Below are 21,064 nucleotides of genomic sequence, written 5' to 3' on the forward strand. Positions count from 1 at the left end.
GGCCCACTCTGTCAAAGAAGTGTGTTTCCCTCCTAAATAAACCTTTTCCACTTTACTATGTCTTGTTCTTGAATTCTTTGTTTCATGAAACCAAGAACACACGCTTGGTGGCTGTTGCAGGAACTGGGATGTGACCATCCTCCTGTGCCCCACTCTCCTGCAACAGAAGGCAGGCTGGGAAATTTTTTCTGCCCTTACACTGCTTATTTGAATTGTGATTTTTCTAAACACCATCCTTCTAGGGGCTTTAACTTTACCAGTTTTGAAACTTTTATTTCTACAAATTGTAACAAATATTGCTAATACTACCATTATGGGCAGAACTGTGTCTGCCTGCCCTTACCTGCCGAATCCAATTCATAAACCGAAGTTCTAACCCAGTTTAGAATTTGACACCTAAGTTGTCAATCAAACATAAACATGGTTTATCTTTATATTTGTGCATAAAGCCTTTAAAGAAGTGATTATAAAACTGAGCAGGACCCTATCAGAACCTCCCCTGGTACAAATCTTTTCCGTGTCCTCAGTTTCTTGTAGGTAGGAAAGAAGCTTCAGCCTCCTAGACCTTCCCTGATTACCAAAGGGTAAATTCAAACAGTTGTTAATAAAAATAGTGAATAGTGAGGTAATGGGGAATGAAAAGAGGAACTGATCTTTGGTAGCCTCAACCTGAAGCAGCTTGAAGTGGGCCTTTGGTTTCCCGGCCAGAGACTGAAGTGGGTTACGGAAGTGAAAATACCAAATCCTACCCCCTAGACCAGTGGTCAGTGACAAGGCCCTGGCTCTTTGGCTTTGCAGAAAAGAATTCCCACAAAGATAGAAAGTTGTGAGGCAAGTTAAGTATTTACTAGGTGGAAAAAGAGTTCAGTATGTGTGGATAGACACAAGGGTGAGCTCAGAGAGAAATCCCTGAGTCTTGCCCTTGTGGTAGTTGAAATCACTTTTGTGGAACATCACTCTGGTTTTTCTTAGGCCTATCATTTTGATTTGCCTGGCTCAGAGTCCATATTTGGTATATCTCAGGATCCTCCCATATGTGTGCATGCACCTCTTAGCCAAGATGGATTCTACTGCCAGAGGCCTATGGGTAGCCTGATGTCAGTCCCCACTTAGCATCACTCCCCTTTTGACCTCCAAGGACATGCATGGTCAGGGAGATCTCCTGGCTTCGAGAATGAGAAATATGTGGTCTGGGTAAGGCCTAGCCTCTTCTCTGAAATTCTCTGCTATCCTCATCTTGCAGTTTCAGTCCACAGAGAATGAATCTCTTATCACCTTACCCAGGGGTGGATCTATCTATCTCCTGCCTCAGAATGGTTAAGAAACTACAGTGCAGTGATAAAACAGGGACCTGGTTTCTACTCAGGTGATATATACAACAATATGTTTGAGTTCTTCTGCAGGAACTAAAGCCCCCACCCAGGCGGAGGATGATACTTCAGACTGAGTACAAGATTCCTGGAACACTGCCTTGCTACCTCCCTATCAACCAATCAGGAGAAAGTCTGCACACAGTGGAAGATAACAAAGACTCTGAGCCTCCTTTCCAAATGATTAACTGAGATAAGCTTCTCCTCTCTTCCTTTAAAAACTTTCCTGGTTGAACAGAGTCTTTGAGTTGGTTCTTAGATAGGAGTCCACCTTCTCCCTAGGTTGCTGAACTCCTGAATAAAGCAAACTTTCCTTTCTAACCAGCACTTGTCTCTCAAATATTGGCTTTCAAGTGGTGAACTGTTGAACCTGAGTTCAGTAACAATTATTAAATGAAGTCACTAGTTCAGTTCAGTTCAATTGCTCAGTCTTTGTGACCCCATGGACTGCAGCACACCAAGCTTCCCTGTCCATCACCAACTCCCTGAGCTTGCTCAAACTCATGTCCATGAAGTTGGTGATGCCATCCAATCATCTCATCCTCTCATCCCCTTCTCCTCCTGCCTTCAATCTTTCCCAGCATCAGGGTCTTTTCCAATGAGTCAGTTCTTTGCATCAGGTGGCCAAAGTATTGGAGCTTCAGCTTCAGCATTAGTCCTTCCAACGAATATTCAGGACTGATTTCCTTGAAGATTGACTGGTTGAATTTTCTTGCAGTCCAAGGAAATCTCAAGTCTTCTCCAGCACCACAGTTCAAAAGCATCAGTTCTTCGGCACTCAGCTTTCTTTATAGGCCAATTCTCACATCCATACATGACTACTGGAAAAACCATAGCTTTGACTAGATGGACCTTTGTTGGCAAGGTAATATCTCCGCCTTTTATATGTTGTCTAGGTTGATCATAGATTTTTTTCCCAAAGAGCAAGCGTCTTTTAATTTCTTGGCTGCAGTCACATCTGCAGTGATTTTGCAACCCCAGAAAATAAAGTCTGCCACTGTTTCCATTGTTTCCCCATCTATTTGCCATGAAGTGATGGGACAGGATGCCATGGTCTTTGTTTTTTGAATGTTGAAAAAGCCAGCTTTTTCACTCTCCTCTTTCACTTTCATCAAAAGGCTCTTTCTGCCATAAGGATGGTGTCACCTGCATATCTGAGGTTATTGATATTTCTTCTGGCAATCTTTTTTTTTTTTTTGGCTACCATCATCATCATCATCATCATCATTTTTACCCTCAAGTTCATCCAGGATAACTCTTATTCATCCTTCAAAACCCCATTTGGTTTCACCATCTGTCTTGCCCAGAATGAACTCTCAATGATTTTTGTGACCATTTGACAAGTTCCTAGACTGAGGCCCAGAGCAGCCAGGTCACTCCTGAGGTCTTTCAGCATCCAGCTCCTTCTTCCTCTACCTGCCCACTTCCAGGGCATGGGTCTCAGGCCTGGCCAGTCTGGCTTAGGAGCATGTAGACATAGGCAGTATCAGTTCAAATCCATCACCCGCCGGCCCTGGCATCAGAGGTCAATGCCCACATGTAGGGCTGCTTGGCTTTACACTCAGACACCCAGTGCCTCCACTCCACACCCCGGCAGCCTCCTCCACCCCCACCAGGGCCACCTCCTCAGCGCTGGCAGCCTTGCAGCAGGTTTCAAAGAAGTACTGCCACAGGGGACTGCCACCAGCGCAGGCACCGCCTCCAGCACCTCCACCTCGCGCCGACGCAGGTCCACAGCAGTCCGACATCTGTCACCAGCCACTGACTGCATCACACAGGCCAGCTCTCCACAGCGACCGGCTGGTGCTGCCTTGCTCGCCCCTCGCAGATTGCGGTTAGCTGGGCTCTGGGTTGGCTCCCCAAAGGCTTTGGACTCCAGCAGAAAGAGCAGAGGGGGCCCCATGAGGGTACCCCTGGACAGGGCTACGCGGGGGGCACAAAAAGTCCCACTCAGATGCTGGAAATGGGGGCAGGGGTGAGGGTTGGGGGTGGGGCTCCACTGGGACACTGGGTAGGAGGAAAAATAGGAGGATGGGAAGGGAGCCTGAGGGGTGGGCGAGCATCTCGCTGAGCACCTGTCAGCACCTCCTTACTTCTGAGCTCCAGGGCTGGGGACCCCCAGGCTCAGGGGGCCCCTGTTGGGGACACGGGTGGCCCCCTCCTTCCTGACATCTCAGGAGAGGGAGAGGGCAACCATGTAGGGTGACCTCCTCAGCTCCCCCGGCTGTCTCTGGCACATCGGTGACTCCTCCTCCTGCTTGTTGGTGGCAGGTTCAGGGGCTCTTCCGGCAATCTTGATTCCAGCTTGTACTTCATCCAGCCTGGAATTTCACATTATATACTCTGCATATAAGCTAAATAAGCAGGGTGACAGTACACAGTTTTGATGTACTCCTTTCCCATTTTGGAACCAGTCCATCGATCCATGTCTGGTTCTAACTGTTGCTTTTTAACCTGCATACAGATTTCTCAGGAGGCAGGTCAGGTGGTCTGGTAGTCCCATCTCTTGAAGAATTTTCCACAGTTTGTTGTGATCCACACAGTCAAAGGCTTTGGCATAGTCAATAAAGCAGAAGTAGATGTTTTTCTGGAACACTCTTGCTTTTTTGATCATCCAATGGATGTTGGCAATTTGATCTCTGGTTCCTCTGCCTTTTCTAAATCCAGCTTGAACATCTGGAAGTTTGAGGTTCATGTACTCTTGAAGCCTGGCTTGCAGAATTTTGAGCATTACTTTGCTACCATGTGAAATGAATGCAGTTGTGCGGTAGTTTGAGCATTCTTTGGCATTGCCTTTCTTTGGGATTGGAATGAAAACTGACCCTTGCTAGTCCTGTGGCCACTGCTGAGTTTTCCAAATTTGCTGGCCCATTGAGTTGCAGCACTTTCACAGCATCATCTTTTAGGATTTGAAATAGTTCAGCTAGAATTCCATCACATCCACTAGTTTTGTTCATAGTGATGCTTCCCAAGGCCCACTTGACTTCTCACTCCAGGATATCTGGCTCTAGGTGAGTGATCACACCATCATGGTTATCTGAGTCATTAAGATTTTTTTTTGTACAGTTCTGTGTATTCTTGCCACCTCTTCTTAATATCTTCTGCTTCTGTTAGGTCCATACTGTTTTTGTCTTTTATTGTGCCCATTTTGCATGAAATGTTTCCTTGGTATCTCTAATTTTCTTGAAGAGATCTCTAGTCTCTCTCATTCTATTGTTTTACTCTATTTCTTTGCATTGATCATTACGATGGCTTTCTTATCTCTTCTTGCTGTTCTTTGGAACACTACATTCAAATGGGTATATCTTTCTTTTTCTCCTTTGCCTTTAACTTGTTCAGCTCATAGAAAGATAATCTGATGGTGCCCACCTGTGAATGGATGCAAAAAAGAAGAGATTAACACACCCCTTCCTAAGGCTGGCCCTTCCCAGAGATGTTTTGCAAGACTGAAGACCCTTTCTACTTTACTTCTTCATTGCCTCTCCTCTCTATTCTGCCTTTCAATTTTTCAATATTTATTTATTTGGCTGCACCAGGTCTTAGTTGTGGCATACATATAAACTCTTAGTTGCAGCCTGTGGGATCCAGTTCCCTGACCAGGGACCAAACGTAGGCCCCTGGCATTGGGAGCACAGAGTTTTAGCTACTGGACCACCAGGGAAGTCCCTATTTTGCCTTTTGATGTTAGTTCCTCATTGCTTCTCTCCCTCTGGCCCTATAGAAGAACCTGGAGTCCAGACCCTGAAAAGATGGTTACTTTGAGACATTAGTCTGCCATCTTCTTGCAGTCAGCCAACTTTCTGAATAAAGTTGTATTCCTTGCCTCAACACCTCATCTCTTGTATTCACTGGCCTGTCATGGGTTGAGCAGAGTGTGGTTACACTTGTTAACACATTCAGTTGGCTTCATACAGCTGAGGGCTAGGTTTAAGAATTATTTAACCATGATCTGGGACTTCTGAGGGTCTGTACTGGGAGTGAAAGGTGACTTAGCTATGTCCCCTTCTTGGGGACAAGATAAACCAACTATACCTCTCTTGCTCTGCCTACGCCCTGGCATCAGTGTGTATGAATACTGGAGTTGGGCATTGAAATAAATTTTTTTTTTAATCTTCAAAAACAAACAAACAAAAAGGATTATTTAAGAATCATTCTCAGGTTAGGTGTCCCCAGAATGCTGGTTTTTCTTTTGATCAAAAAAGAAAGAAAACAGGAAATTATGAGATGCATTTAAATTGAGGACTTGTTTTGGATCTATCAATTCATAGAAAAAACAAAATAAACAAAGAAACCTCGAAATACATTCTTTCACCAAGACTGGGAACTTTTGGAAAACTAAAAAGTTAATGGACTGTTGATAGTGGTAGAAATGGTTACAAACTTTTCTGGATGCATTACAGCAGCATACGTCAATGGCTATAAAATTGTTCACACCCTGAAGTTCAGTAATCCCTTTCATGGGAATCTGCCCTAAGGAAGCAATTAAACAGAAGCAAAAGGTTGTATAAATATATATACATATATGTGAAAGATGTCCATTGTAAGCATGATTTATAAGAGTAAAAACCTGGAAAGAAACCAAATTCTTAACAATAAACAAATTGTTGAGTTAGAACACAAAGGCCAATGAAATAGTATGCAGCTATTAAAAATGATAATTACAAAGCACAGGTATAAACATGAAAATGTTTATGATTTTTGCACATACAAAATACAAAATAGCATCCATCGTAATTACATCTATGTGGAAAAATGTCATACAGACAATGTTGGTAGATGATTTGGATGAATCAAAATAATTTCCTTAAGTAGCAAGGTTGTAAAGTGTTTTTACTTTTAGAAATTTTATTTGAATGATATAGTAGATTATAGTTTTTTCTATTGAAGAAGTGATCTGATCATGTAGAACTTTGCCAGTGGGCTCTGCCAAAGTGTAATTTTATTTTATTTTATTTTATTTTTTTTTAATAATTAATATACTGACCAATTCCTTTGCGACCTCATGGACTGTAGCTATCAGGCTCCTCTGTCCATGGGATTTCCCAGGCAAAAGTGTAATTTTAAAAAAGTTCAAAATATGATTCATATGACTATAAAGTGAACATGTGTCAGATGTTTATTTAACTCATTAATGAGGAATCTAGTGGATAGTAAAGCTGATTCAAAAAGAATTTGTGGAATAGAGATTTATATGTTAGTCGGGAGGAGCCGTCTGGAATAAGTCAACCAAGAAACAAACTAGACTACAAAACTTTGGGGTAGTCTTCAATCATTTATGCTTCTATCAGGCAAAAATTGACAAATTAATGTGTAGCTTCAGTTTAAGCCCTAATTAATTTTAAATAGTAAATTAAAGGTATATACCTTAGAGTAGGACTGTCCAACAGAAGCATAATGCAAGCTGCATATGTAATTTAAAATTTTCTATTAACTCTGTAAAAAAAAAGTAAAAAAAGAAGGTGAAATTAATTTTAGTGTGTGTGTAGCCAAAATATTATCATTTCAATAGGTAGTCAATGTAAAAAATTTGTTCTCTTGCTTAGTCTTCAAAATCTACTGTGTATTTAATACTCACATAAAGCTCCACTCAATTTGTATGTTACATATTCATTGGAATTGTTGTTGCATTTAGGTTTCATAAAAGTTGCAGTCAAAAGTTGTTCCAAGTCTAGTTAAAAATATACTGGGAATTCCCTGGCGACCCAGTGGTTGGGACTTGACATTTTCACTGTTTGAGGAACTAAGATCCTGCAAGGCTAGGGCTTGCCTAGTGGTCCAGTGGTTTACACTCCTTGCTTCCAATGCTGCGGGTGTCGATTCAGTCTCTAGTCAGGGAACTAAGTTTCCACATGCTGCACAGCAAGGCCAAATAATAAAAGTAAATAAAAAATAACAAATGGAAACACAGATGTTGAGAATGGACTTATGGACACAGTGGGGAAAGGAGAGAGTGGAAAGAATGGAGAAAGTAGCATTGACGTATACATACTATTATGTGTGAAACAGACAGTTGGTGAGATGACGATGCTGATGTTCAGTTGTGTCTGACTCTGCGACCCCATGGACTGTAGCACACCAGGCTTCTCTGTCCTTCATCATCTCCCAGAACTTGCTCAAACTGATGCTCATTGAATCGGTGATGCCATCCAACCATCTCGTCCTCTGCTGTCGTCCCCTTCTCCTCCTGCCCTCAATCTTTTCAAGCATCAGGGTCTTTCTCTGGGAGTCGTCTTTCCATCAGGTGGCCAAAATAATGGAGCTTCAGCATCAGCCCCAGTCCTTCCAATGAATATTCATGGTTGATTTCCTTTAGGATTGACTAGTTTGATCTCCTTGCAGTCCAAGGTACTCTCAAGAGTCTTCCTCAACACCACAGTTCAAAAGCATCAAGTCTTCAGTGCTCAGCTTTCTTTATGGCCCAACTCTCAAATCCATACATGACTACTGGAAAAACCATACATGACTATATGGACTTTTGTTGGCAAAGTGATGTCTCTGCTTTTTAATATACTGTCTAGGTTTGTCATAGCTTTTCTTCCAAGGACAAGCATCTTTTAATTTCATGGCTTCAGTCACCATCTGCAGTGACTTTGGAGCCCAAAAAAGTAAAGTTTCTCACTGTTTCTATTGTTTCCCCATCTATTTGCATGAAATGATGGGACCTGATGCCATGATCTTAATTTTTTGAATGTTGAGTTTTAAGCCAGCTTTTTCACTTTCCTCTTTCACCTTCATCAAGAGGCTCTTTAATTCCTCTTCACTTTCTGCTACAAGGGTGGTGTCACTTACTTACCTGAGGTTATTGATATTTCTCTGGCAATCTTGATTCCAGCTTATCATTCATCCAGCCTGGCATTTCTCATGACATACTCTGCATTTACCAGGCCATCTGACCTGTCTCTTGAGAAACCTGTATGTGGGTCAGGAAGCAACAGTTAGAACTGAACACGGAACAACAGACTGGTTTCAAATAGGAAAAGGAGTACATTAAGGCTGTGTATTGTCACCCTGCTTATTTAACTTATATGCAGAGTACATCATGAGAAACACTGGGCTGGAAGAAACACGAGCTGGAATCAAGATTGCCGGGAGAAATATCAATAACCTCAGATATGCAGATGACACCATCCATATGGCAGAAAGTGAAGAGGAACTAAAGAGCCTCTTGATGAAAGTGAAAGAGGAGAGTGAAAAAGTTGACTTAAAGCTCAACATTCAGAAAACTAAGATCATGGCATCTGGTCCCATCACCTCATGGGAAATAGATGGGGAACCGGGGAAACAGTGTCAGACTTTATTTTTTTGGGCTCCAATATCACTGCAGGTGGTGACTGCAGCCATGAAATTAAAAGATGCTTACTCCTTGGAAGGAAAGTTATGACCAACCTAGATAGCATATTAAAAAGCAGAGACATTACTTTGCCAACAAAGGTCCGTCTAGTCAAGACTGTGGTTTTTCCAGTAGTCATGTATGGATGTGAGAGTTGGACGGTGAAGAAAGCTGAGTGCTGAAGAACTGATGCTTTTGAACTGTGGTGTTGGAGAAGACTCTTGAGAGTCCCTTGGACAGCAAGGAGATCCAACCAGTCCATCCTGAAAGAAATCAGTCCTGAATAATCATTGGAAGGACTGATGTTGAAGCTGAAACTCCAATACTTTGGCCACCACATGTGAAGAGTTGACTCACTGGAAAAAAACCCTGATGCTTGAAGGATTGGGGGCAGGAGGAGAAGGGGATGACAGGATGAGATGGCTGGATGGCATCACCGACTTGATGGACATGGGTTTGGGTAGACTCCAGGAGTTGGTGATGGACAGGGAGGCTTGGCATGCTGCTATTCATGGGGTTGCAGAGTCGGACACGACTGAGCTGAACTGAACTGAACTCTGCATTTAAGCTAAATTAACAGGGTGACAATATACAGTCTTGACATACTCCTTTCCCATTTGGAACCAGTCCATTGTTCCTTGTCCGCTTCTAACTGTTGCTTCTTGACCTGCAAATGGGTTTCGCAGGAGGCAGGTAAGGTGGTCTGGTATTCTCTTGAAGCATTTTCCACAGTTTGTTGTGTTCCTTGAAGTCAAAGGCTTTAGCATAGTCAATGAAGCAGAAGTAGATGTTTTTCTGGAATTCTGTTGCCTTTTCTATGATCCAAAGGATGCCGGGAGCCAACACACGAGACCCTACCCCTAAAAAGGCCATAAGGGAGAAAACCTGATGGGCAAGGCAAATCACGTTTTCAGGGGTTTCAAAAAAGTCAGCTCACGAGACCCTACCCCTAACAAGGCCATAAGGAAGAAAGCCTGGCAGGCAAGGCAGATCAGGTTTTCAGGGATTTCGAAAAGCTGCCCCCGGCGCTCACCTTAAAGATGATATCTGTCTTTCTGATGCCTGCCTCAATGGACTACTCCCTAATTTCTCTGACACAGGCAGGAAGGCCTTCCCCAATCTCTTCCCAAATAAGAATCAATTTAGAACTTTAATCAATAATTTTCCCAGGTGGTGGTATTTTATGAGATTATCCAGGGTGAAAGGAGTGTTTTAATTTAAACTCCTTTGCTGGTAGTTTGTTAGCCAAATGCATTTATGCCCTTGGTACTAATATGCATGATTGCTTATAATATCCTAATCATAAAATAGCATAAAGAATCTGATTATATAAAAGCCCTAATAGATATAGAGCCCTTTTAAGGGGTAAAGGAGTCCTATTAGAAAACATAAGAAAAATTATTCTATAGGTGGTTATTGGGTTGTGATTTGCTTGTTGTGTTTTTCTTGCTGTGTTTTTCTTTTTAATGTGCTAAGGTTGTGTTATAGAAACCATTGTTAATATAGTTAAAGATCTAGAGAAATAAGAACTTAGCCCTAGTGTGGTAACAATGAGATGGTTGCTAATTGTCAGTCAGGAGTGCTAGGCAGAAGCTGCCTCACCGAAGCTGCAGAGTCAGTATGGGGTAAAGTTCTTAGATAAACACAACTGACAACTTTTGCAGAAAGATTAATTTTTGTATTAACAAGAATATAATTCTACTCTGTACTATTTCCCTATGACACTGTTACCTTTCAGTTAAGGTCACCATAAAAACGGAAAATAGGTTTACAATCACCTGACCTGCATAAAATGTTAATAGCCCCAAGGCCAGAAGGTCATGTGCTAAAAATTACTATAGAATTAGAAAGCAAAAAAATCCTGCTTTTCCTAAAAATCAAAATGATGTAATGCTAATCCTGTGTAATCATGAGTAAGCATCTTGTACCTTGAAAACGTTCTGTGAAAGGGTATAAAACCGGTTGTCAAAAAGTAAAACACAGACTTGGCCCTATCAAGGCTAGTCTCACGTGTCTTCTCTCTCTCGCCGACGCCATTCATCCTGAGGGTACCCCCTGAATCCTCCCAAGGTTGGACCCCGGCAAGTGGCGCCCGAACAGGGACCCAAAGGTAATCCCCCCCCATTGTTCAGTGTTCGGGATGGCTAGGACCCCACTAGGGCGCTGCAGGCCCCCCTGCATAAGATAGGTAGGGTGAAGAAAGTGGGGAGGCTTTAGGTTTCTTCTTTAAAACCCCACTAGGGTGCTACAGGCCCCCCTGCATAAGAAAGGTAGGGTAAGAAAAGTGGGTATGTTTCAGTTTCCTTCTTCTCTAAATTAAGCCTCTTCCTTTTTTCTCTTTTTTTTCTTCTTCTAATTAGTAACAAAAATGGGTAACAGTGAGTCAAAAGAAAGACAGCTTTTTATTGGAATCATAATTCAACTCCTTAACCGCAGAGGAATTAAAGTTAAAAAGACCAGTGTTCAGTCCTTTTCTACCTTTGTCCAAGAGCAATGTCCTTGTTTTCCAGAAGAGAGCAGTTCTCCTGGGTTCCCTTACCCTCCTGCCCTCCGCCCCAGTGCTCTTTCCAATGAAATCTCTTGCTTTTTCAGCATGTGTGTCTCCTCCGACAATTCATTTATAAGAGCTCAGTTACGGGCCCTAGAAGGGGTCCCCCCTCCTGCAACTGGTGGGGACTCTTCTTTGCTGAGACTGACATCCTGACCACTCGGGGTACTCAGAGGCCAGCTTGCCTGCCAATGGACCAGACCCAGCGGCCACAACTGGGACCCTTTTGTCCCTGGTCTCCTCCTGATGCAGACAACTGGCCAGAGTGCCCCGACTAGTAAGGAACAAGAGACTTTATTGACCTCTCTCCCCTTCCCTCTCTCTGTCCTTTCCTTAGCCCTTCCTATCCTTCCCATTTTTCTAATCCCCTGGTCCTGGATGCAGGAATTTCGTCGAAGGGCCTCAGTTTGAGCTGAGGATTGGAGACTGATCTCCTCCTCTTGGCAGAGAACTCGAATTCCAGTAGGGCCAAGTTCTAGTCCTCCCTTCTCTGGAAGCCCAGGGAAAAGTCCCATAATGCCTGGGTATCTGCAGGTGGTAGGAGACGTCTGTAAGGCCACCCCTTTTGCCCCCTTTCCCACCTCCTCCTCCTCCTTCTTTTCCTTTCCTCCTCTTAAAACCTTTGAAGACAAAAAAAAAAAAAAAAAAAAAAAAAAAAAAAAACCTTTGAAGACATCTAAAGTTCTGTGTCTCTATAGAAGGTTTTCTGAGAGACTGTATTCTTGTATGTAAGGGAGTGTCTGATGCAGACTGCCAGGTTTATGTGTGTGTTTTAACTCTGTGTTCTGTGTTGTGATTTGTGATAGTCATTTTGCTTTTTGTTAGAACTTGATTTTCTTACCCTGTGCCTTGAGACCAGGGCTCTCAGGAACACTTATCTAGACCATCTCTAACTCCTGAGACTGAGGGAAAAAGGGGAAAAGCCTTTAAAAATTTTTATTTATTTCAACTTTTTTATAAACTAGTAAATTTTATATTGTAATATCTAATTCATCACCAAACTTAGACTATAAAGCTCGATCTCACACTGTGTCTGTCTAAATATGTCTTGGTATGTCCTTGTCTCTGGGTAATATTTTTTAGGTTAATTGGTAGATGAGCTCTATTTAATTGGCTTAATAAAAAGGTAAGTGCTTACAAATCAAATAATTCTAAATTAAACAATAAATTCCAGGTTCAGGTAAACTGAGAAATATTCAGTATTAAATACCTGATATTAATGTTTGTTTGTTGACCTATCTAATATGGACATGTCTTAGAAAAATTAACATCTAGTAAAATATTTTCATTATGCCTAGGTTTATTATAAGTTAAATATTGTTATATTGTAATATCTGTTACAAGTTTGTCAGCAAAGAAAGTACCTCAAGTAAAGAAACTTCAAAAAAAAAAAAAAAAAGGTAAATGAGATATGAGCTTTTGAACTTTATTAAGATTAAAAATGTCTGTCTAAAACAGTTTCTCTAGATTTTGGTAACCTAAATTTCTAAAGTTGTGCTAAACTAATAACAGAAGTTTATTAAATAGGTAGGTCATTTCCAAATAAAATAAGATTCTGAAACATTCATACTGAATACTAACTTACAGAGAAACTAAAGATTTTAGACTATTAATAAATAATGTTTGATGCCATCCTGAGATGTTCATTAGAATTTTTAAAAAAATTATCACTGGTATTTATGTTCACCAATCTATAGAATGCTAATATAAAGGTAAATTCTTGGTTGCTTAAAGAAAGTAGGATGTGTGTGTTCAGTAAAAAAGGTATGAAAAATAAAGTTACATTTTATGAAGGGAAAAGGAAGTAAGTCTGACTTACAGGTGGCTGTTTCAGGATGGGAGAACAAAGTAATGGGTACAGAAAGTGTTAAGAAGGTTTGATGGAAAGTACACTCCAAGGGAAGAGTTTTGTGCGTAAATACAAGTTTTCTTGAGACGTTGAACTGCCTTTGATAATGGATTTTAAGTTTCTTTACCTCTGAAGTGATCTGTTCTATGTTTACCTTTAAAATCTTTTTTACTTTGGCTAAGTAAATATATTATTTCACAGTGATCTATATGATTCTACCTGACAGAGTACTATAAACCTTTTTGATATTTATTGACAAAACTGCCTAAATAGCTTGACTTCTAGCTGACTTTGGGATGCTTCAGAGGGCCCTTGAGACATCCCAAAGAGCTATTAAACTACCTGAGTTCATTTGACATGTTAAATTGCATGGGAATTATTGTTGGAGGAGTGATAAATCTTCTCAGGTTATATTGTATGGTTGATGTTACTTATATAGATATCCCAGAAATTATGTGAAATTCATGAAAATCTGATATGTCCTGGTAAAATGTCGTCAGTTATAATTTTACTTATTACGTTAAAGTGTTACAAGTCACAGCAATGACCAGGCCACTTTGTCAATTACAATTTAATTAGATTTTAAACATGCTTTGTATGATTTCACTCTCATGCCTTTATAAAAAAATACTGCTAGTTCTTAAAGATTTATAAAAAGACTTTTCTAAGATTAACTGAAAAATTTTGTTTGTTTGCTATCCGGTAAATTGGTAACAGACTGGAATTTAGTATACTCTCTATGTTAAGAGAACAAAGTTTTCTTAGAATGAATCTTTCAATAACAAATTATGAATTTCTTTGCCTTTAAGTGATTTATATTTGTTTTTAAAATCTTTTGATACTTTAGTAAAGTAAATAAGTGTTATTTAAGATTATCATACATATAAAAGCTCATTCTGCTTCTACAAAAAATAACCCCTCACTGTTAGACTTGTGCTATCTTAATGTCTTAAAACTGACAACGCCCCTGCTTACACTTCTAAATCTTTTCAAGCTTAAATACTGGGGAAACGTCAGCCCAGAAAGCAGAATTAACAGCCGTGATAGAGGCTTCAAAGAGTTTTCAGACCAGGCTTTTAATTTATTTTCTGACTCGCAGTATGTAGTTAGGTTGTTTCCTCAAGTTAAAACGGCTGTTTTGCCAGAAATTAAAACCACAATTTTTATATTGTTATCTACCCTTCAACAGCAAATTTGGAAAAGGTCAAAGCAATTCTATGTTGAACATATAAGAGCTCATTCTAATTTACCTGGATCCCTCCATACGTTTAACCAAGAGGCAGATTTGCTAACCCGAACCATAGTGGCCAGTGCTTTTGAGGATGCTAAAACCTCACATGCTATGCATCATCAAAATGCAACTGCCCTTCGATAGCAATTCCATATTCCTAGAGAATCTGCACGCGAGATCGTTAGGACATGTCAACTTTGCCCTATTTCAGTTCCCACTTTGCCTTTTGGGGTAAATCCCCGTGGCTTACTACCTAATGTGCTTTGGCAGATGGATGTAACACATGTTCCTTCTTTTGGAAAACTATCCTTTGTGCATGTTACTGTAGATACCTTCTCCCATGTCATTGTGGCTACTGCCAGAACGGGAGAAGCCTATAAAGATGTAGTTCAACATCTTTTTGCCTGTTTTTCCTATTTAGGAATGCCAAAATCAATTAAGACAGACAATGCTCCAGCTTATACATCTAAGTCCTTTAAAAATTTCTGTGCCCAATTCGGTATATCCCACCCTACAGGAATTCCTTACAATCCCCAGGGACAAGCAATTGTAAAAAGGATACATCAGACACTTAAGATACAAATTTCTTTTTTTTTAGGGAGAGATAAAGGGCTTTCCAGAATCTGTTAGATTTGATTACCTTTACCTTGAAATAACCCTCAGGCTGAAGAGGCATGTTTTGGGGTGAGAAACTGCTCCCCTTCAATACAAAATAATTTACCTTGCCCCCCAAAGGACACTGAAAAGGGATAAATGCTTGATCTCACTTAGTAACTTTTCACAGAAAAGACCTTGGAAAAGACCTGATGCCGGGAAAGATAGAAAGCAAGAAGAGAAGGGGACAACAGAGGACAAGACAGTTAGATGGCATCATCAACTCAATGGACATGAGTTTGAGCAAGCTCTGGGAGATGGTGAAGGACAAGGAACTCTGGCATGCAGCAGCCCATGGGGTTGCAAAGAGTTGGACATGACTGAGCAACTGAACAACAACTCTTTTCGCAATTCCCTTTCTCCCTCCCACTCACAACCCACAGAATACTGCTTTGCACCCATAGTTCTCAGGTCTGCTTAGGACCCTGACTCTTTGTAATGCAAATTTAGTAAACTCTGCTGTTAAGGTCTTACCCTTGCCTCTCCCTGACATTCCGGCTCAACTCTATCACAAAAGTTCAAAACCAGTCTGGCTGGGATTTGCTCTCCACAAGTGGGCACAAATTTCTAAATTACAGGAAGGGCAGTTCAAATGCAGTTCTCCACAGCACGTCTTGCAGCATGCCCTCTTTGTGCTCAATAACCTTAATGCTGATCAAGCCGGTTTAACAGCTAAGTTCCGTCACTGGAACCCAGAACAAAAAGATATGAAACCTCTAGTAGAGTGGAAAGACCTCCTTTCCAGACTATGGAAGGGACCTGATCCCTTGCTAACCAGTGGGCGAGGGTGTGCTTGTATTTTCCCCCAGGGTGCTAAGTAGCCAATTTGGATCCCAGACAGACTGATTCCCCACGTCGCAGTCCCCCAGACATCCGGTTCCCCCATTGCTTCGACCACAAAAGAAGAAGGACACTCCTCTGCCCCTGCCTCCACCGCCCACCTAGAAGGTCCAGCAGACTCTGAAACAACCAGCAATGGAGATCCCAGAAGAACAAATGGAAACCACCAGGACGTCCTGCGCGGGCAGCTCAACAAGCCTCCATACCCACATGGGGACAAATTAAGTCACTCTGTCATCAAGCACAGGGAATAGCTTCCCTGCAGCGATCTTCAGCCTCTCCTGAAAGGGTTTTTATTGCCATGCTTGCTTTACTGTCTTGTCAGGCAAGTGCTACCTCTTCTACTTCAAAAAAATACTGGGCATATTTCCCTGATCCCCCGACCTTCCAAGTAGTTACTTGGAATAGCAACCCTATACGGGTCAACACAGACCAGCCTCATCTCTTGGGAGGATCCTATACTTCTTATGATAAAGATCACTACCCCATCAATTTTAACTATACTTTTAGGGGATTAACGGATGATCTTCCCCTTTGCTTTAACTTCCCCCATAGTCATACAAGTGATCTCATCACTCTCTCTAAGGAGGGGTGTATTAGAGCCTCCAAGAAAGCAATTCTGACAGATCCTCCAACATCAAAATTTTCAGACAAAACAGGAGATCGGCTGGTTTGGATATTACAGGCCCATATGCCTGGGGTCCTTGACCCCTATAAATCCTTGTTTCTTAATGCTCCACCAAAATATCCAAATTGTATTGATGTTGCCCCATCAGATGTCATATGGAAAACTATAGACAACCGCCTTGGATATCCGGTATGGAAATCTTGTACTTATAATTCAAAAATAGATTATAGAATACTGGGAGGCAGAAACTATTCGGTACAAGACTGGAGCAATCCAAATCCAAGTCAGAATCTAGGATCTGTTTCTGATCATGTCAGCAGGTTTAGCAATTGGAAAGGTGATCCCCTCCCTTGGCCATTGGTGCCCAGCAGATGGCATTATAATCAATTTGTTCCCCCCATGTTGTCCTATACAACTAAGGGCGAAACCTTTTGGCAACCAGAAATTTGGAGAGCCCTTGCTCCCACCTCCATTGTTACTTTAACTCGGCCAGAAAACAATTCCACCTATTCTGTGCTGGCTTGTTTACCCTCCCCTTACGTTTTTTTTTTTTGGTTTGTTTGTTTACTAATGATTCAAAAAGACTTCATATACAAATGAATTATTCAGGTGGACCAAATATAGTCTACTGTGAACCATGCATGCTCTCATCCTATTCAGCCCCTCAATATAATATTTGTTCTTTTGTGGTGCTGCAACGTCCACCTTATCTTATGGTGCCCGTCACAGTGAATGCCTATTGGTATGACAATTATGGTTTAGCCGTTCTGCAACAACTACAAGATTTAATGCGTTCCCAACGGTTTGTAGGACTACTTATTCTAGGGATTTCAGCTTTGATAACAGCAATTACCTCTGTCACTGTGGCGGCGATATCCTTGACTCAACAAATACATACTGCTCAATATGTCAATGATATGTCAAAACATGTTTCTTTAGCTCTAGCTACACAAGAGATTATAGATAGGAAATTAGAAGGAAAAATAGATGCCCTAGAAGAAGCAGTCATGCATATTGGAACTGAGTTGCAGGCTTTAAGGGTAAAGTTAGCGTTATCCTGTCACGCTGACTATTGGTGTATCTGTGTAATGCCCCTAAAAGTAAATGATACAGATTGCAATTGGAAAAAGATTAAAAATCATGTTTCAGGTGTATGGAATAGCTCCAGCATTAGTTTGGATCTTGAAAAGCTTTACGGTCAGATAAAAACCTTAGAACATTCCCGCCTGGACTTTACTGCTGCAGGAGCTGCTAATGATTTTTTTCATACCTTTTCTAACTTTATTACTGGAAAAAATATCCTATCAACTATTTTCAGTTACGCTGCTGTAGCAGCCCTTGTTTTACTTTTCATTATAATCCTTCCTTGCATCGTCAGAACTCTCCGACAGAGCACTCAGAAGCTTGCGGCTGAGATCCATCTGGCTGTCTTAAAAAGTTAAAAAAGGGAGAGATGCCGGGAGCCAACACACGAGACCCTACCCCTAAAAAGGCCATAAGGGAGAAAACCTGACGGGCAAGGCAGATCAGGTTTTCAGGGATTTCGAAAAGCTGCCCCCGGCGCTCACCTTAAAGATGATATCTGTCTTTCTGATGCTTGCCTCAATGGACTACTCCCTAATTTCTCTGACACAGGCAGGAAGGCCTTCCCCAATCTCTTCCCAAATAAGAATCAATTTAGAACTTTAATCAATAATTTTCCCAGGTGGTGGTATTTTATGAGATTATCCAGGGTGAAAGGAGTGTTTTAATTTAAACTCCTTTGCTGGTAGTTTGTTAGCCAAATACATTTATGCCCTTGGTACTAATATGCATGATTGCTTATAATATCCTAATCATAAAATAGCATAAAGAACCTGATTATATAAAAGCCCTAATAGATATAGAGCCCTTTTAAGGGGTAAAGGAGCCCTATTAGAAAACATAAGAAAAATTATTCTATAGGTGGTTATTGGGTTGTGATTTGCTTGCTGTGTTTTTCTTGCTGTGTTTTTGCTTTTAATGTGCTAAGGTTGTGTTATAGAAACCATTGTTAATATAGTTAAAGATCTAGAGAAATAAGAACTTAGCCCTAGTGTGGTAACAATGAGATGGTTGCTAATTGTCAGTCAAGAGTGCTAGGCAGAAGCTGCCTCACCGAAGCCGCAGAGTCAGTATGGGGTAAAGTTCTTAGATAAACACAACTGACAACTTTTGCAGAAAGATTAATTTTTGTATTAACAAGATTTGACTATTCTTAATATTTCACATAAATGGTTCATTTACTTTGTAGCATGTATCAATACTTAGTTCTTTTTTATCACCAAAAATATTCTATTTTATGAATTTACTATATTGTATTTATCCACTTGCCAGTTGGTGGATTTTCAGGTTATTCCTCTGATTTTTTTTGTGTTGACTGAACTGTGGATATTGTCAGCCGTTATGGGGCTGCATTCAGCTGGGAATTTGGCAGGGGCTCCTTAGTTCTCCATGCTGCTTTCTCCACGTTGTATCTCACTCTCCATGAACCCTCTCTATCCATGAACAGGATAGCTTGGACTTCCCTATCCATGGAGACTGAGGTCCAAGAGAGGGAGTGCCACTTCTTAAGGGCTAGGCTACACCCACATGGTTTCTGCCACATTCTACTGGTCACAGAGGTGACAAGGTCAGATTTAGAGACAGGAAAAATAGGCTACATCTTTTGATGGGAGGGATGATATGTGTGTAATTGACGGGTAAGGAATGTGGGTTACATCTTTGGATTCTATCTGCCACACCCGCATTTATCAGTCATTTTAAAATTAGGTGGGGCCATCTGACATTGTGGACAATGGGCTGTTGGCAAAAATGACATATTTCATTTCCAGGCTAAAGCAAAGAAAAACCTGCAAGATACTCCAGGTGTGTTATCTCTTCTGCAACTAAGAAGGCCTCATGGTGTAATTACTGTGACTTGCTCCATTATTTTGCAATCCCCAGACCTGCAACTGACTTTGCATTAGCAAACAATAAACCTGTGCTGTGATAAGCCACTTAATTTGGAAGCTGTTTGCTAGGGGAACATAACGGAGCTCATTCTGATGAAAATGTATTGCTTAGGTCCTTACCTCACTTCTAAACCCATTACTGCTGCTGCAGCTTTGACCTCATCTACTGAGCCTGCCTTCGCGCCATTGCTTCTGCTTCTCTGGATAAACTTGTTTAATATAGCTTGACTCTGGGATCTTCCACCCTTAGTGGTTGGTGTACCTGGCTTATTGGTCTTGGATTTCCCCCTTGGACCTGTTGTAGGGTCATAGTGAACAGAGGGATCTGCTTCAAAGTTAAAAATTGAAGGTCCTCATGACCTCAGCTAGGCTTAACTGCAAAAAACTGTAGGCAAAGGGGAGATGTCTAGAAATTTTTAATTTAAAGAGTGATTTGGGGAAAAAGACTTGAAGAATGAATGGTTTGCTCATAAGAGCAGAGTATATGGCTCTGACTTTGTGACTGATAATAAAAAAAAATACATATATTTGGTTTTCATCTCCATTTCTGGCATAGAGCTCTAAGACCCTTGGAGTTTCTTAAGTGATGAGAAGGATACAGATATCTTCTGTTATGCAAATAAGGTGAAATTTGAGCCCCACCTAGGGATGGGGGCTGGTTGCTGGGAGAACCAACGCTGTGATTAGAGGGTTGGAACTTTCACTCCCGCCTCTCTTGACCCTTAGGGAGGGGAGAGGGGTTGGAGGTTGAATCAACCAGTGATCAATGATTTAGTCCATAAAGCCTGTGTAATGAAGCCTCCAAAAACCCCCAAAGGACAGGGTTCAGAGCTTCTGGGTTGGTGACCATGTGGAGATTTGAGAATAGCATTCTCAGAGAGGGCGTAGAAGTTCTGAGCCTTTCTCCCATACCTTGCTCTGTGTATTTCTTCTATCTGGCTCTTCTTGGGTTATATCCTTTCATAATAAACTGATCATCTAGTAAGTAAAATGTTTCTCTGAGTTCTGTAAGCTGTTCTAGCAAATTAATTGAACCCAAGGAAGGAGTCAGTGGAACCTCTCATCTATAGCAAGTAAGTCAGAAGCACAGATAGCAATCTGCACTTGCAACTGATGTCTGAAGTGGGCAGAGGGGGAAGTCTTGTCAGACTGAATCTTTAACCTCTCACTAGATAGCATCAGAATTGTGTTTAATTGTAGGACACCCAATTAGTGGTGCTTGGCAGTGTGGGGAAACCCTCCTCCCCCTACTAGAATTGGGTGCAGAATTCTCTCTTTTTTTGGTGCAAAATTCTTAACGGCAGAGGAGTGAGGCTGAAGAAAGTGAGATCAGTTAGGGAAATGGTAGTGTAACTGTTACTGCCAAAGTCAATAATTAAATTTACATTATATAATGTTTTATAGCTGAACTTAGATCATTTATTATTAATCATCATAATTCTATACGATAGTCATTGTTGTCTTTTCAGCTGGAATACCAAGGTTTGGGGATGCTGGTGATTTGCAGTTACTAATAGGCAAAGCCAGTACATTCATCAGTTCATTCATGCAATCTTCTTTAATACAAATCCCTTTTCAGAATACTGGCACACACAAACAAGGATGATATTTGCATGGCATTACTGAGGGAGGTGCTCCTTAG

The 21,064-nt window shown here is 41.1% G+C and overlaps 1 pseudogene; it reads right to left on the bottom strand.

Moving 5' to 3' along the window:
* Positions 1-2,810: 2,810 nt before the first annotated feature.
* On the bottom strand, positions 2,811-3,433 carry LOC122677465 (annotated as a pseudogene).
* Between the last annotated feature and the right edge of the window lie 17,631 nt (positions 3,434-21,064).

The sequence above is a fragment of the Cervus elaphus genome, chromosome 20 (assembly GCF_910594005.1).
Source record: "Cervus elaphus chromosome 20, mCerEla1.1, whole genome shotgun sequence".
NCBI lineage: Eukaryota > Metazoa > Chordata > Mammalia > Artiodactyla > Cervidae > Cervus > Cervus elaphus.